Raw genomic sequence first — 14,343 nt, forward strand, 5'->3', positions numbered from 1 at the left:
AGATGATATGCAAGCGCTACTAGAGGTGGAGATTGAAACAGGTCACAACCCGAATCTGTAATCGAACGAGGGTATGGTTATTTATATCATCGATCCCTGAAGATTACAGTAGCGTGTACGCGAACGTAACATCCTTAGGTTGCTTTGTGAGAAGCTGGAACCCGCATGGGAAACGGTTGTTAGAGATTAAGAAAAATATTAGTAATCATGGAGGCATGCAAGATAACTGTGCCCCTTTACGAAGCAGTTTTGACGGAATTTCCTCGTGAGACTGGCATCTGTTTAGGATTTGGTCATTTAACTTCAAAATCTAGCCATGAGCAATTTGCTTCAAAATGTAGACATGAGTAATTTGCGTTCTAGACTGGTGCCAGACAAGATATTTTCTGAAGATGAAAAAGCATAGATCAATCTGATAAGAAATCAAACAGGTAACGAAAGGCTTCGCCAGCGTACAGCATTACGGAATGACATTTGGCTAAATCAAGGAAAATTAGTTATTATTATTAAATCCATTCTATTTCACTCTTGTATACAGCAGTCCATCTAAAAGGGTATACGCTAGATGGCTCTGGTGAGGGCATCTACATATTTCAAATAGAAGTAACTATAGACTTTTTTTATTAAAAAATTATATTATTTATTTATCTAAAAGCACAAATGTATACAACTGGAAGAATTCCACATAATGTACAACATGATCAAACGTTAAAATATATTTTTTAGAACTAAATAACATTGTAAATTTAGGGAACAGTAACAAAAGTTATATTGGAAGTAAGCATTTGCTTTCAATTAAGGCTGGGGGGGGGGGACTATGGAGTCCATGCTAACATTAGTTATTGTGTTGCTGAGCAGTTTTGTTGAGGAAATAACAGAAGTTTTCTCAAAGATTCAATTGATCTTGACAAGGCAGCCACTTGGTAAAAATTTAGGATGTAGTTTAACCTGAAGAATGTGAAATGTAAGCTTTTCTGGTGAATGGAGATGGAATGGACATATGACATGACATAATGGAATGGACATGATATGTTAGAGCCTAGTAGATGGTTGAAAGCAGAAATTGATCTACGATGGTGATTGTAGGCGGATGGGGAACCCAAGCACCGAACCAACCATTAAAAAACTTTAATCCTGATAGTATAAATGCCCCTTCTGGGACCACAACAGTATCTTTATCAGAAAATTTAAGCATCGATTCAGACAAAAATGATAAAGAGAGCCAGAGCTGAAGCAAATTCAGACCCTGCCTTTAATTTCTTGATCATATACTCAGCAATTGAGAAATCAATTAAGAAATTGCCGTCCTTTTTCTTATACAAAAGGGTTGGTGAATTGGTAGGTTCCCTCAAATCAATTAAGATGCTTCGTTCTGGAGATCTTTTAACAGTAACTAAGAATGAAAGACATTCAGCTCCTCTGAGAAACTTCTATCGGGGAATATCGATCATCATCATACCACATAAAATACTAAATCCATCAAGAGGTTATTCTGTGTAAAAGGCATCACTTGATTAAGAAATTAATTAATTAAATTAATAAGGCAATTAATTAAATGGGTTATGGCGCCCCAAAGTAGAAACATGGACGAATAAAAATCCATTGTGTGCTAATTAATTAAAAACCCATTTATCTATCAAAAGTCGCATTCAGTACTTAATGTTGCATTCTTGTCAACGTTTCTTATTCAACTTTCGGTATCCGTTATCAAGACAAGGTCGTGCAGGTAATAGCTATGTGTTAGTTGCTCAAATCTGTTATCATCTTATGAGATCTCTTGAATCAATCAAAATCAAATGTACCGTGTACTTCTTCCTGGTTAACCTTGTCTTGATAATGGATACACAAAGTTAGTTCAAAATGTAATATTATTTAGTATACTGAGCGTTCCTTATGGTAAGAAATGGATTTTTTGTGTAATTTATTATTTGGGAACGAATAAAACATTTAAAATTGCATAGAAAAACATGGAGTCATTTCTAATTTTTAATAAATTCTCAGTCATTGGGAGAATCATCTCGAAGTGCGTTACATTTGACGTTTTGGAGGAGAAAATTTGCATCTGAACTAAAGTCACGGGGGCAGTTTCCCACAAAAGGATATCCTTGAGTACGGATGGGAATCTATTGCCTTTGGAATGGAGGTTTATAAACATGTGACTGAGTTCAAATTGTGCTTGGGAATCTAGTACTAACCAAAAACCTCATCCTCACCTTTAAGTGTCTCTTAACTGAGTCACATGTCTGCGCGGTAGCACAGTGGTATCGTCACCATCCTCCCCACACCGGGTGAAAAAAGGCCCGGGTTCGAACCCCATCAATGACGGGAAGAGCTTTTATGGTAAGCAATGTTCTCCCATCCGGAAACTCGTGGTTTTCTTCTAACCCAGTTTATGGACATATTGCACGTGTACTGCTAAGTCGGTTCTCGGGTAGCCCTACTATGACAGTTTTACTCGGTCACAGCTCGGTACCAATACTGCACAGTAAGGCCATGCTTCTCAGACCTTTTTACGATGTTTTTAATGTCAAAAATATGGGAATTTGCGTACGATGGGTTGTGTAGCACTTGCCTGTGCACTACATGGTGCAAAAGACCACCAGAACAAAACGATGGATATAGAAATAAAGAGATGGCTGAGGACAATCTTCTTAGGACACTTTGCAGGGAAGGATTTATCCTTTCCTGCAAAAACGTCTCTGAAATGATAAACTAAGCCATCTGCCTTTCGGAAGTAAATAAACGCACCTAAAAATCTAAATAATAGAAAATTCTTTCTAATGAAATGTCATGGATTCCGTCGAAATAGCGATGACAACAAGATCTTACAGGAGATATTTTTAAAGAAAAATGAGGGCACTTCCTTTCGTAAATATAGTAAGGACAGAATTGGGGATAGACCTAACCATTACTACTAGCCCTATAGCTAACCTTTTTAAAATACTCTGCTTACCATCAATATAGAGTCCGTTGTAGTTCATTTCCAAAGTGATTTCTCTTAACAATCGACTTTACTTTCCACCAGGAAATGACATCCTCCCCCATGGAGAATTGATCCCATTAATAAGTTGCCTTCCCCTCTTCTATTTCAGTGGAAGGAATCTGATTATAGAGCATATATTCGAAATTGGTAACATCCTCCCTTCTAAATATGGGAGCTGCCTCTCAATTTGTTCTCCCTTTCCCTTCCCCTGTGTATACATAGGCGGTTGAGGAAAATCAGCGCGGAACCGATCGCTTGCCAGTGATATCCACTGCGTGTAATGGGGAGACCATGTTATTCATTGAGAACTCAATGTTGGAAGTTTGATCAGGCCGATTGTACTACCCAAGTCAGTTAAACGATAATGAATGACGCAGTGAAGCACGAGTTCATCACAGAACAGTGCCTAAGTGGGTAGCACAGTTGGTATGATCGCCGTCCTCCCCACACGGGGTGACAAAGACCTGAATTCGAGTTTCGTCGATGACGTGAGGAATTTTTATGGGGCTTTTTAACAACGTGCTGAGTTAATCGGGCTCAAGCGAGAGTGGTGGGATTTTTTCTCCCTGAAAGTCTGGTTTTTCGTCCAGAAAACAGATCATCGACCACAGAACACATGCAATTTACACACAGTATATATAATAGAGCAATATGGCCTTAGTCGCTGATGCTCCTAAAACACTACAACAACACCAACACCAACAGAATAGTTGTGATTCCAAAAATTCATATCACTTTCCATCATTTTTATACGAAATCAGAGTGAATCAGGTTGGTGGCGCATGCATTCACTCCCTCCCAACCTGCAATGAATGAAGCATTTCTGCGCTGTGGTGTTGCCGGCTTAGAATTGAATGCTTCTTATTGTGTGAGTTAAACTGAAGTACTGTTATCGGTGAGCAGAGTAGTTGGTTTTTGTGTATACTGTTTTGATAAAGATATGGAGTTTATATTGAATTAATATTTAAAAGAACGCCGGATTTATTCTGACGTTATCGTACTGTAAGGACCTGCAGCGATCTTCACGTAACCCGGTGAGTATTATGCTTGTTGGAGTAAAGATGTTTTTAGCAGAATTATGAAACTTTTGTTCAGAGTTAATTTCACTGGACTGTGCATTATTTCTACAGAACCAGAAAGCTCTGTTATGTTCTGTTTTATCCTGTGGCTGTTATCAGAGGTGGAGAAATTTTCAGAACCCTTTTCGTACAGTTCATTGAGGTATTCTGAAACATCGCCATTTTAATTTAGATATTTAGAACCGACTGGCTGAAAAAACGTGAAAACAATAAATCTACTTTAAATGTAATTACATGGAAACTTTTTATAATATTAAGAATATAAAAAATTGACTTTCTAAAGAATTAACAGAAACCACTTAGTTTTAAATAATGTCATGCAAATACTCCTCGACACTATTCAAATTACATCGAAAAATTAGAACCATAAACGCTATGAACCAGCCCCTCACAGAATTTAAAATAAAGTGGTGGATAAATAAATCCCAAGGTATCCTAAGACAGAGTCCCCTCTATTTCCTTTTATGAACTATTAACTGCATTTCCTTTTTTGAACTGTAAACAGTTTTTTACCTCAAAATACTTTGGTGAATTATGGCAGTAAAGAATGGTTCCGGTTGTTTGAGATCACGACATTTCCTTTGCAAATTTTTGACCGGCCAGCGTACTTCAACCAAATCTTGATAGCATCTGCTGAAACCAATATGTTTTTATGCCTTTTTGTTTCTATTATAATCCCTTATAATTTCTTATCCATCACTAGCGGAAAAAATGTGACAATATTTTTGGGATTTAGTTCTACAATATGGTTATACTCCACATTATGAATAAACCTTGTAACCGCGTTGCGGGCATGGCTAAGTTTGGGACGGATTCAAGCAAAAGAAGTATACTCCAAAAAAATACTCCAGATTATTCAATGATCAAGGTCCTAATCTGGAGTATAACCGGGTTTGGGTTCGATTCCTGTCAGCGACTGGAAGAATTCTTTAGGGCTCTTCAATAGACTGTAGTAGCCGATCTCGAGCAAGAGATTTCCACTACATGCAAATTGGTCTCTGAACGCACACATTGTACAGCCAAATGGCACATGGTCCGTATTAAGATTATTCACTCAACATGGGGGGGAGGAGTGGGGGGATGATTGCAAATGGAAGCGGAATTGCTATCCCAACCACACTTACAATTGTGTGGTATCTTATCATGCGGTAAACGACCTTAATTACCTTGCCTGTTTAAAAATTAAACCATACCGGCATCCAAATATATAAATAAGAAACTTCTGTTAATAAAAATAGATGATGACACGTATAATAAAATCAAAAATAAAAATTCTATTGCCATTCGGTATTTCTGCTCTCTTATAGAACGTGGAGAACTTTTAGTGCTTGTTTTTTTTTTAACATAAGGAATCTGATCTGGCAAAAAATGTTTATTATGAACGAAATGGTTAACATTCATAAATGACAGTTTCTGCCTTGTTTGTTTCGTTGAAAAATTCTACAATTCTGAAAAATAAAGACCACCTATTCTTGCAGTGGATAACCCAGTTGGTGTAGCCGTAGCATTTTTACATCTTCGTTTTAGGATGCAGTCTTTGCAGTGAAATAAGATAAGGGCAGGCGCTGATGCACACCACGTGCATCGTGCAGTTGGCAATTGCCACTAAAAAGAGAGCGCACTTGTTATCTCCGTTTCACTCCAACCCAGAGACTGCCTTCTTAAGGTAGCCATGGAAAAGGCAACACGTGAAAGAGAAAGAAGATATAAACTAAACATGATAGTTCTAAGAAAAACGAAAGACAAAATGAAATATGAAGACAAGCAAGAAATTTCTGTACGTACACGATATAAAGTTAATAAACAAGAAAACGCGAAGGAGAGGGAACTAAGCACGTGAATGTACTTTATGATTAAGAATGATATAAGCTTTTTTTTTAAAGTTTATTTAAAATCTTAGCAAGAAGCTAAATGTATATAAAATTGAAAGAATGCAAGGAATTCAACAAGTATTATTTCACTTGCATGTAGGAGCAGTTTCGTATAAAATTGGAAGTTAATTTATCTTTAACTAGGGCCGTAGGATGTCATTAATTATTCTTTTTATTACCCTCACAACTGGTTCTTCCACCACAACGAATATTGGATTGAAATCAATAATACGAGCAACGTGCAGCTGGCAGGGGGTTTGCGTCACTGATGAATGGTGAGTGGGTAGCAGCGATGGAAGCTATTTTTGCTAAATTCCCTAAAGTAAACCCAGATGGGTGTACGCCGTCTTGCACGAATCACTCATAGGGCAAGAAGGGTTAATCCATTCTGAATTGGACGTGCTAAAAATTGGACCTTTGGGAAAAAGAGGTGTATGCCATCGCAAATCAGTTCTATGATATTGTAAAGATTCTATTCACCCCATAACTTCTACCCTCTACTCACACATGATAATAATTTAACAGAAAGCGTTTCTGAAGCCTTACTACAAGGATGTGGCGAAGTCGGCTAACCGGCAGTTTGGGCAAATGCCAAAATTCGAAGTATCCAACATGAATGATTCCAACACATGATGTGGAAGCGGTTTAACAAAACAAACTTTAGTTATTTTTAATACATACGCTCGAAATTTGAGCCGAGCACACTAAACTCGTGAACCGCGAACCACTTCATTGAGTGTTTTCTGTGTCACTGAAAATAAATCTTCTTTAACCAACTGCTAGTCTCCACGCATGTTTTCTGTATGCTTTTTGCCACCTCTGCAATAAACAACAGGCTACTGTTAAACCAAGACATGAAACACAAGGTCTAAATCGATTATCATTTAAAACTGTCGTATTTCATACTTCATTTCGCTGAACGTGGACTCTAATATTGCGCAACGATAGCAATATTGCTTTTATTAATTTTCAGGAAATCCTCCCACTTCACTTTTGTAATGGCTTTTTCGGGTCAGTCGCGTTAAAGATTTATTTTCATGCTAGAAATAAAACCGTTCCTATGGCAACACGAATTGCATTATGTCGCGACTCTAAAAGGTTTAGTGATGTAGAGTGAATTATTCCACCCACTGCTGAAAGGGTTTTTTTATGTATGCTGGTAACTGTACCCATCGTTTCTTTTAGAACGAGATTCTTTTGGGCAAGCTTTGGAAAGTTCATTTTTTCCCCTGACTTATCTCATTTCAGCAACCACTACATTACTCAAGTCATTTGGAATTTAAAAATAATGGTAGAAGTAGTAATTTATTAAAATAAAGAAGAGTGTATGTGTTTTTATTTTTAAATTAGAAAGCGAATGTCTTTAATTTAAAATTGTGCAGTATTTTGAAATATGAGATAAATCTCCAATAAGATATTTCTTATAGTAGAAACCACAGTTTTATGCAACTTTCTAGGTATTCCTTGAAAATTACTAAAGATTACAATGTAAATTATTATTCATAGTAAAACTCATATTTCAGCGCGATATTGTACTGTTTGAATAATTCTGTGGACGTGGATCAGTAATATTCAGATGTAAAAAGGTATACTCTTAGAGAGAAGACATCTCAGAAACTTAGTATTTGATCAAAAATGATTACAAGGTTTTTGTAACTTTATCTCGAGGTCATAGGTTTCATTAAAGGGCGAGATTCAGTTTAGCTGAGTTTCTTTTGAGAGCGCTGGTCAGTAGAGTTAAATTTTTTTTAGTGATTATCATACAAGTTATTCTGTGAAATCTAACGGGTTGTTGTGGATTCAATCAGTGGGGGATTCAATGTCTGTATGGAACTGAGAAGCATAATTTTATTAGCATAGCTCGAAAAGATATCACTTTGAGTAAGAAATAGTACACTGCTGGAAGACAAAGCCGGATAACATACCTCTTTGGAGGACAATACACTTATTCCATTCGAGAACGAGTTTCAAAAGTCAGGAAGGTAAAGACATACTGCTTGATTTTCTAATAAATTTAATGGAAGCTAATATGCATAAGGATGTATATGTTGTCAACGGTTTATTAGAATTTGAGAGAGATGACTGCAACTTCCTAAATTTGTTAATGCTTTGCAGAATCGCATTCATCGTAAAAATATTGATAATCGTTGATCTTTGTTTCAGGTCAATCTGGTATAAAGAATTCTACCAGATGGTGAAAAGTCACTGTTCTTTAAGAATAGGCGGCGGATTCATTGGGACTCTGTGTAATGAATATATGGGGGCCCTATTGGGCTTCCAAACCTGTGGAAAATATTGGTTGGCTAAGAATCTAGGAACGAGCTGGACTACAGTATCCATAATAAAACGGATAATCCATAATAAAACGGATACTATAGTCAGTTTACTCGCATTATATGCACTGTGAATAGCATATCACGAATCAGCAAACATCATAAGGAATTGTGTTATAAGACAGAATCAAAACAAATCAAAGAAACTTAATATTCTGGGAATTATATTTATGTAGGTACAATTTTCAATTTATAGGAATTTATATTTCGTTTGCAGACTTAAGGCCATAAAACCTGTACGCTGTTGTACTTGATTGGGTCAGTGGCGAATGTGGGTAAGTTGTTGGTATAGTTATTCTACAAAATTAGGAATACTGGTAATGGAAAAATCAAATGAAATTTTTGTTAATTCAATCACATAAACTAGTCTTAGAAACAGCCCATTATTGGCATAATGGGTATAAAAGAGAATTACTGCTTTATTTATTTGGGAATACATGGATTGCATTGCTAATGGTCAATGGTCTGCCACTTTCGGTTGGATAATTTGCGTAATATGGGTGAACCAAAACAGTGGAATCTTTGTAAAGAGGAACATTTTAAGTATTTTGGCGTAATAAAATACACATCTCTGCACAGATGTTTAGAATTATACAATCCTTGATATTCAGAGATGGTTGTGATGTAGAACTCAATTTTCGCAGATTTAGTAAGGTCAGGATTCGTATCCTGTGGACGAATAGAGAAATTTTTTGGAAGTATTTTCATTGATGTAGACATCTTCTCATAGGGAATTCCGAGTTTTTCATCCCTCAAATATTACAAAACAAACATTTATATAAACCCAAACCGACATGTATTAGGTCTTATGTTGTTCTCTTAGGTTGTACGATAAATATGTGACTCAGAAGGGAAAAAAAAGTCAAAAGTAACAGATATCATACTAGATAAAATTGTAAACCGGTAGAATTAATGTTAAGAATTGGGGGCAAGACTTAACTTAAATATTTATATATAAAAGTGCAACTTTTCTCCTTACGATATTTCTTAATGTGTTGTGATAAACAAAAGCTTTTCATTAGCAAACTACATCTTGTGTTGCTAGCAAAAATATCCACGTTTTGTCCTTTTCATGTTTTCAGCCATTTATTGAAATGCAATAACTGTTTTAAATGTTAATGGCACCATTAAATGACCAGAGAAAACGAAACAGATTAAATGGCACATAGCTGAGACCAGGTGATATCTATAATCTGCAGTTAATGAATGGCTCTTGCCACTTCGCTGGAAAATTATTCTTTTTCTGCATACGACATCGCATGAAAAAAGTAGTCATTATTCATGCGGGTAGTCTCTGTCGATGTATTTATCATAACTGTAATCATTGGTAACGATCCTCCACTCATACGTGCACCTTCCACCATCCCTCATGTTTAATAAACATCGATTTCACACCGAATGTTGGTGGTTAGCGTTTGGGAAGGCCGAGATATTTATCACTTTAACGGAACATATGTGTAATGAATACGAAACTGTCGATAAAGATATTGTCGAGAGGGAAAGATGCATGTACTGGCCTGAGAACCCTTCTGACAATTGCACTCCTGCAAAAATGTCAAAATTCTTTTCTAAGGCCGATGACACAACACGATGCATGCTCTAATTGTAATGGTTCGGATAAGTGAAACTCAATCTCAGTTACCAAAGGCATGTCATGATTTACATTCGGGAGGTACATATTCTTAAGGGGTGTTAATGTGACTTTTAACACCGTTATTTGAGGTAATCGGTGTTAGAAGTTTGAGGTTCTTCTTTGGATCAGCATGTTGCAAATGTTTTTAATTTACTAATCGAGGTTACAGTAGTAATCGACATTTTCGATTATAAAATAAATTTTAAAAAAGAAATTTAGGTGACCCGAATCGAACTGATATTTTCGAAATTAAAGCATACGTTCTAGTATTAGTAATGGAATACGATAAGAAAGCAAGTTTATACACATCAACAACAAAAAAAAAAACACACTTCGTATATTTTCTGTCCATCCGCTTCAATAATTTCTCTAGTTCTTTCCAGAATTTGTTGAAAGTACCCATTTTGACCACAACAGATGTAAGTTGGTTGTTACACAAACTATCCACTGGGTGAAGAAAGTTTTCCTCACATCTATCCTGCAACCATCCTTCATCAATTTGAATTTGTGCACCCCTAATGTGCATAGTCTGAGGAAGAATCCCATCATCATCGAGTTTGCTCAATTCATTCTTAGCCTTAAACATCTCGTTCAGATCTCCTAGAAGGTGCCTAGTCTGGAGCCGCTGAAGTTTGCAGAATATAGAAAACGACAATGGGCCAGCACTGAATCCTGGGGGACTCCTCTAATAACTCAGTTCGCGAAGAGCAGTGTCCGTTATAATAACTCCCTGTCTTCATACCTCTCAACCATTCCTTTATCCATAACAATAACTTACTCTTAACGTCACACAATGTTTGTTGCAGCAGTCTTATGTGCAACAGTATCAAAAGCTTTCCTGAAATATAAGCTTGAGATCAAAATTATTTTTACATGCAGCTCCTTTGTGTGACCACATCGTAGTATACAATCAAATTGATCAGACAAGATCGACCCTTAACATTCCTTGCTGTGACCGCAATATCCTTGTCTAGATGGTCCTGCATTACCTCTTTAACATGTAACGCTGTGATCCCATCATTTTTCCGGAACAGGTCAAGCTAACAGATCTGTAATTACTCACACCACCCTTTGATTGACCCTTTGTGAATTGGGGATACATTCGCACATCTCCCGTACGTAGGAACTTCCCCTAAGTCCAAGAATGCTGTCATAATTATGGCTAAGGTTTGCTTTGGATAGACCCCATCCATCACAAGGTGTTTTTTTGTGTAGTTTCAACAGTTTCTCTTCTTCTTTAATCTTAATTATCACAAATAATTCAGCTTCCTGTTGGAATTTGATGAACTTCTTGCATCCCCTTCTCTAAAGAATTCCTCATATATAATTGTAGATGCAAAATACCTATTTAGTTTTTCAGCAGTCTGAGCAGGGTCTGTTTTGAATTTCATCCTTAGCCAGATACTTCTCAAAATCTACCTTAGGTTGCCCAGCTTCGTTTGTAACTTGATTTTAGACAAGTTTTTACTTTCATTGGCTTATGCCACATGGTCTCTGCCATCAGCTATATTCTATTATACCTTTCCATTCGATTATCAAAAATCCATGTTCGATTATGAACTCTCTGTTATACCAATCAGTAAATACAGAGAATTTCAAAACTGCTTTTTTCAACTCCTCCCTTCAAGAAGAGTAAATATTAGTTGAAAGATTCAAGAACGCCTGCTTTCGCTGCATTAGGGGAGAAAAACTTCACAACACAACACAGCGCTTTATTCCCTCTTATCCTGCCATTCATATCCTCAGAACTGATTGACAACTTCCTAAGGTCCAGTCTATTAGTTTTTCTCGGTAGTTTCTACTAATGTCCCTTGATATATATATTTTTTTTTCTTTCATTTTGCCTTCTCCGGTGCCTCATATATGTTGGTAATGTCATGCTGATTCCCAATATGTTACCTGTAACTTTTAATGCATCTATCTCTTGGACGTTTCGCATCATGGTCTAAGTTGCTATAAAAATGATTGGATCGAATCAAAGAACATCCCAATTGCAATTTCAGTACTGACTTCTAACACTAAACAATAGCCGCCTCTTTCTTTACCTGAACGCAAAGGTGCAAAAATTACTGTTAAGACATTGTGCTCCTTTCCTGACCCACCATATTCATTTCATATTCCCATTCTTATATATGATTGTATCATAAAAATTATCTCTCTCTCTCTCTCTCGTTTAAATCTTAGCTCTATCTTGACCACCCCTGAGCGTTTAAGTTATTAGCGATCAAAAGTTCGTCGGTTCTGCAGTTCATTTTTGTGATCTTGGTCTTGACAGTTGCCCCTAAATTTTCAAATGAATTGAAATTTGACGAGTTCTCTAGCCATATGAAAACTCTGATTTGCCTCTCACAAATAAAGTTCACCAATTTGAGTGAATTGTGGCTTTGTGAGGTTGTAAAATTCCAATCTCCTTTTGGAAAATACTTAAGGGTTACCACTTTTTTCAAAACCTCAATGTACTTATTGTTGTCCATCCTTTGCAAGTATCATAGTGGTTATAATCAACGTCCTCCCCACTGGGTGGAAAAAGCTCGGTTTCTGATCCCTTTAATGAAAAGGAACTTTTATGGTCCTTTTCACTCCGTGGCTCAGTTGGTTGGTCTGAGGTGAGGTTAGCAAGGTTCTCCTATCCCTGAAAACTGGGGTGTATTTTAAAAACATCGCATCCCTATTGCCAGTAGACCAATACTTGGACATTAAAACCTACTCAAGCGTCTTTACTGAGAGAGTGTCACTTATCATAATACCCATCGGGCGAGATAATGAACCACAGCATTGAGCCCATATGGTGTACAGCAGAGCGACTGTAGAAACGTGGTAATTGCAATTCCCTAACTTCAATGGTATACAGCCACCGGATTTTGGTTCCAGTGGAGCATTTATAGGATGAGGTAGAAAGGATTGCCAAGTATGCATCCACTTGGCATAAATAATGCCGTTAAGCATACACTTGTCAAGAATTGAGATAGAGGGAGAGTTTGTCTACATGGTTGAATAAACCGAAGGAATGGTAATAGAAAAAAGTCACTGCGTATAAGGGGGAGTTCTCATTATTGGCCTCCTACGTCAAAGGCCATGAGCAATGAGAGCAATGAGATCCAGCAATGAGAGCACAACAATACAAATGGCCCTCAGTCCCCAGCAGCTTTCACTCTCCCTCTTACGGCAGCGAGAGGATCAGAGTGGAAGCAGAGGGTGCTAAGAATCTCTGGGTACGACCAGGCTGCCATGCACAGAAATTGAACTTGGCCTGTTATAACGTACGATCACTCATCGGTGAAGACAGGATATTAGAGCTGGAAAAGGAATTAGAAAATGTGAATTGGAATATCATCGGTTTGGCTGAAACAAGAAGAAGAAATGAATCACTTATAAGTTTATCAAGTGGAAATCTGCTGTACACCAATGGAAACAGTGAAAGGAGTGAAGGTGGAGTTGGGTTTCTGGTCCATAAAGATTTTAAAAACAACATTTTGGAATTCAAAAGTACGTCACCAAGGGTGTCAAGACTAATACTCAAGATTTCTAAGAGGTACAATCTAAAGATTATAATGATTTATGCACCAACATCGAACCATGATGATGAAGAGGTTGAAGAAATGTACACTGAAATTGAGAGTCTTCTAGATGAGCAGAAAACCCACTACACTATTATTATGGGGGACTTCAATGCTAAGGTTGGAAAAAGCAAAACAGCGCAGAAAGAGGAACTATAGGAAATTTTGGAATTGGTGAAAGAAATAAAAGAGGTGAAAGACTTGTGGAATTTGCAGAATCTCAAGGAATGTCAGTAATGAACACTTTTTTCAAGAAAAGGGTGAACAGAAAGTGGACATGGAAGAGTCCAAATGGATTAACAACTAATGAAATCGACTTCATCCTCACTAACAGAAGATATATTGTGAATGATGTTACCGTCCTGAATAAGGTAAATGTTGGAAGTGATCACAGAATGGTAAGATGTACACTTGATATAGATGTAGGAAAGGAAAGGAAAAAACTGACTCGAGTAAATAATACAAAGGTCTTTGAAATAACAGAGGAGGAGAAAAAGCAGTATGTACTGGAACTGAAGAACAAGTTTGAGCTTCTGCAGACTTCTCAGGACCAAGATATCGACGAGGAATATTACAACTTTCTGAAAGTGATAAAGCCCAAGAAACCTATAGGGAAACAGAAATCCAAAGAAGAAAAAATTAGTCAAGAAACACTTGTCATGATGAACCAAAGACGACAAATGAAGAGCAAGAAAAACACTGACAGGGAGAAAATTGAGTATACTGAGTTATGCAAAGCCATTAGAAAGAGACTCAGAGAGGACATAAGAAGATTTAACACAAGAAAAGTAGAACAAGCATTAAGGGAAAACAAAGGATTTAAATCAGCAGCCATGAGCAGTAATACAGAAAGACAAATGATACTGAAACTGAAGAATAGCGATGAT

General features: G+C 36.9%; 1 protein-coding gene across 1 annotated transcript in view; it reads right to left on the reverse strand.

Annotated features, from left to right (window-relative positions):
• The window catches only part of LOC150091034 (rho-related GTP-binding protein RhoE-like), a 291,220-nt gene that overhangs the window by 33,423 nt on the left and 243,454 nt on the right, over window positions 1-14,343 (reverse strand). The gene's annotated exons all lie outside the window — the stretch shown is intronic.

The sequence above is a fragment of the Mastigoproctus giganteus genome, chromosome 1, assembly GCF_048544385.1.
Source record: "Mastigoproctus giganteus isolate SK-2022 chromosome 1, ASM4854438v1, whole genome shotgun sequence".
Classification (NCBI taxonomy): domain Eukaryota; kingdom Metazoa; phylum Arthropoda; class Arachnida; order Uropygi; family Thelyphonidae; genus Mastigoproctus; species Mastigoproctus giganteus.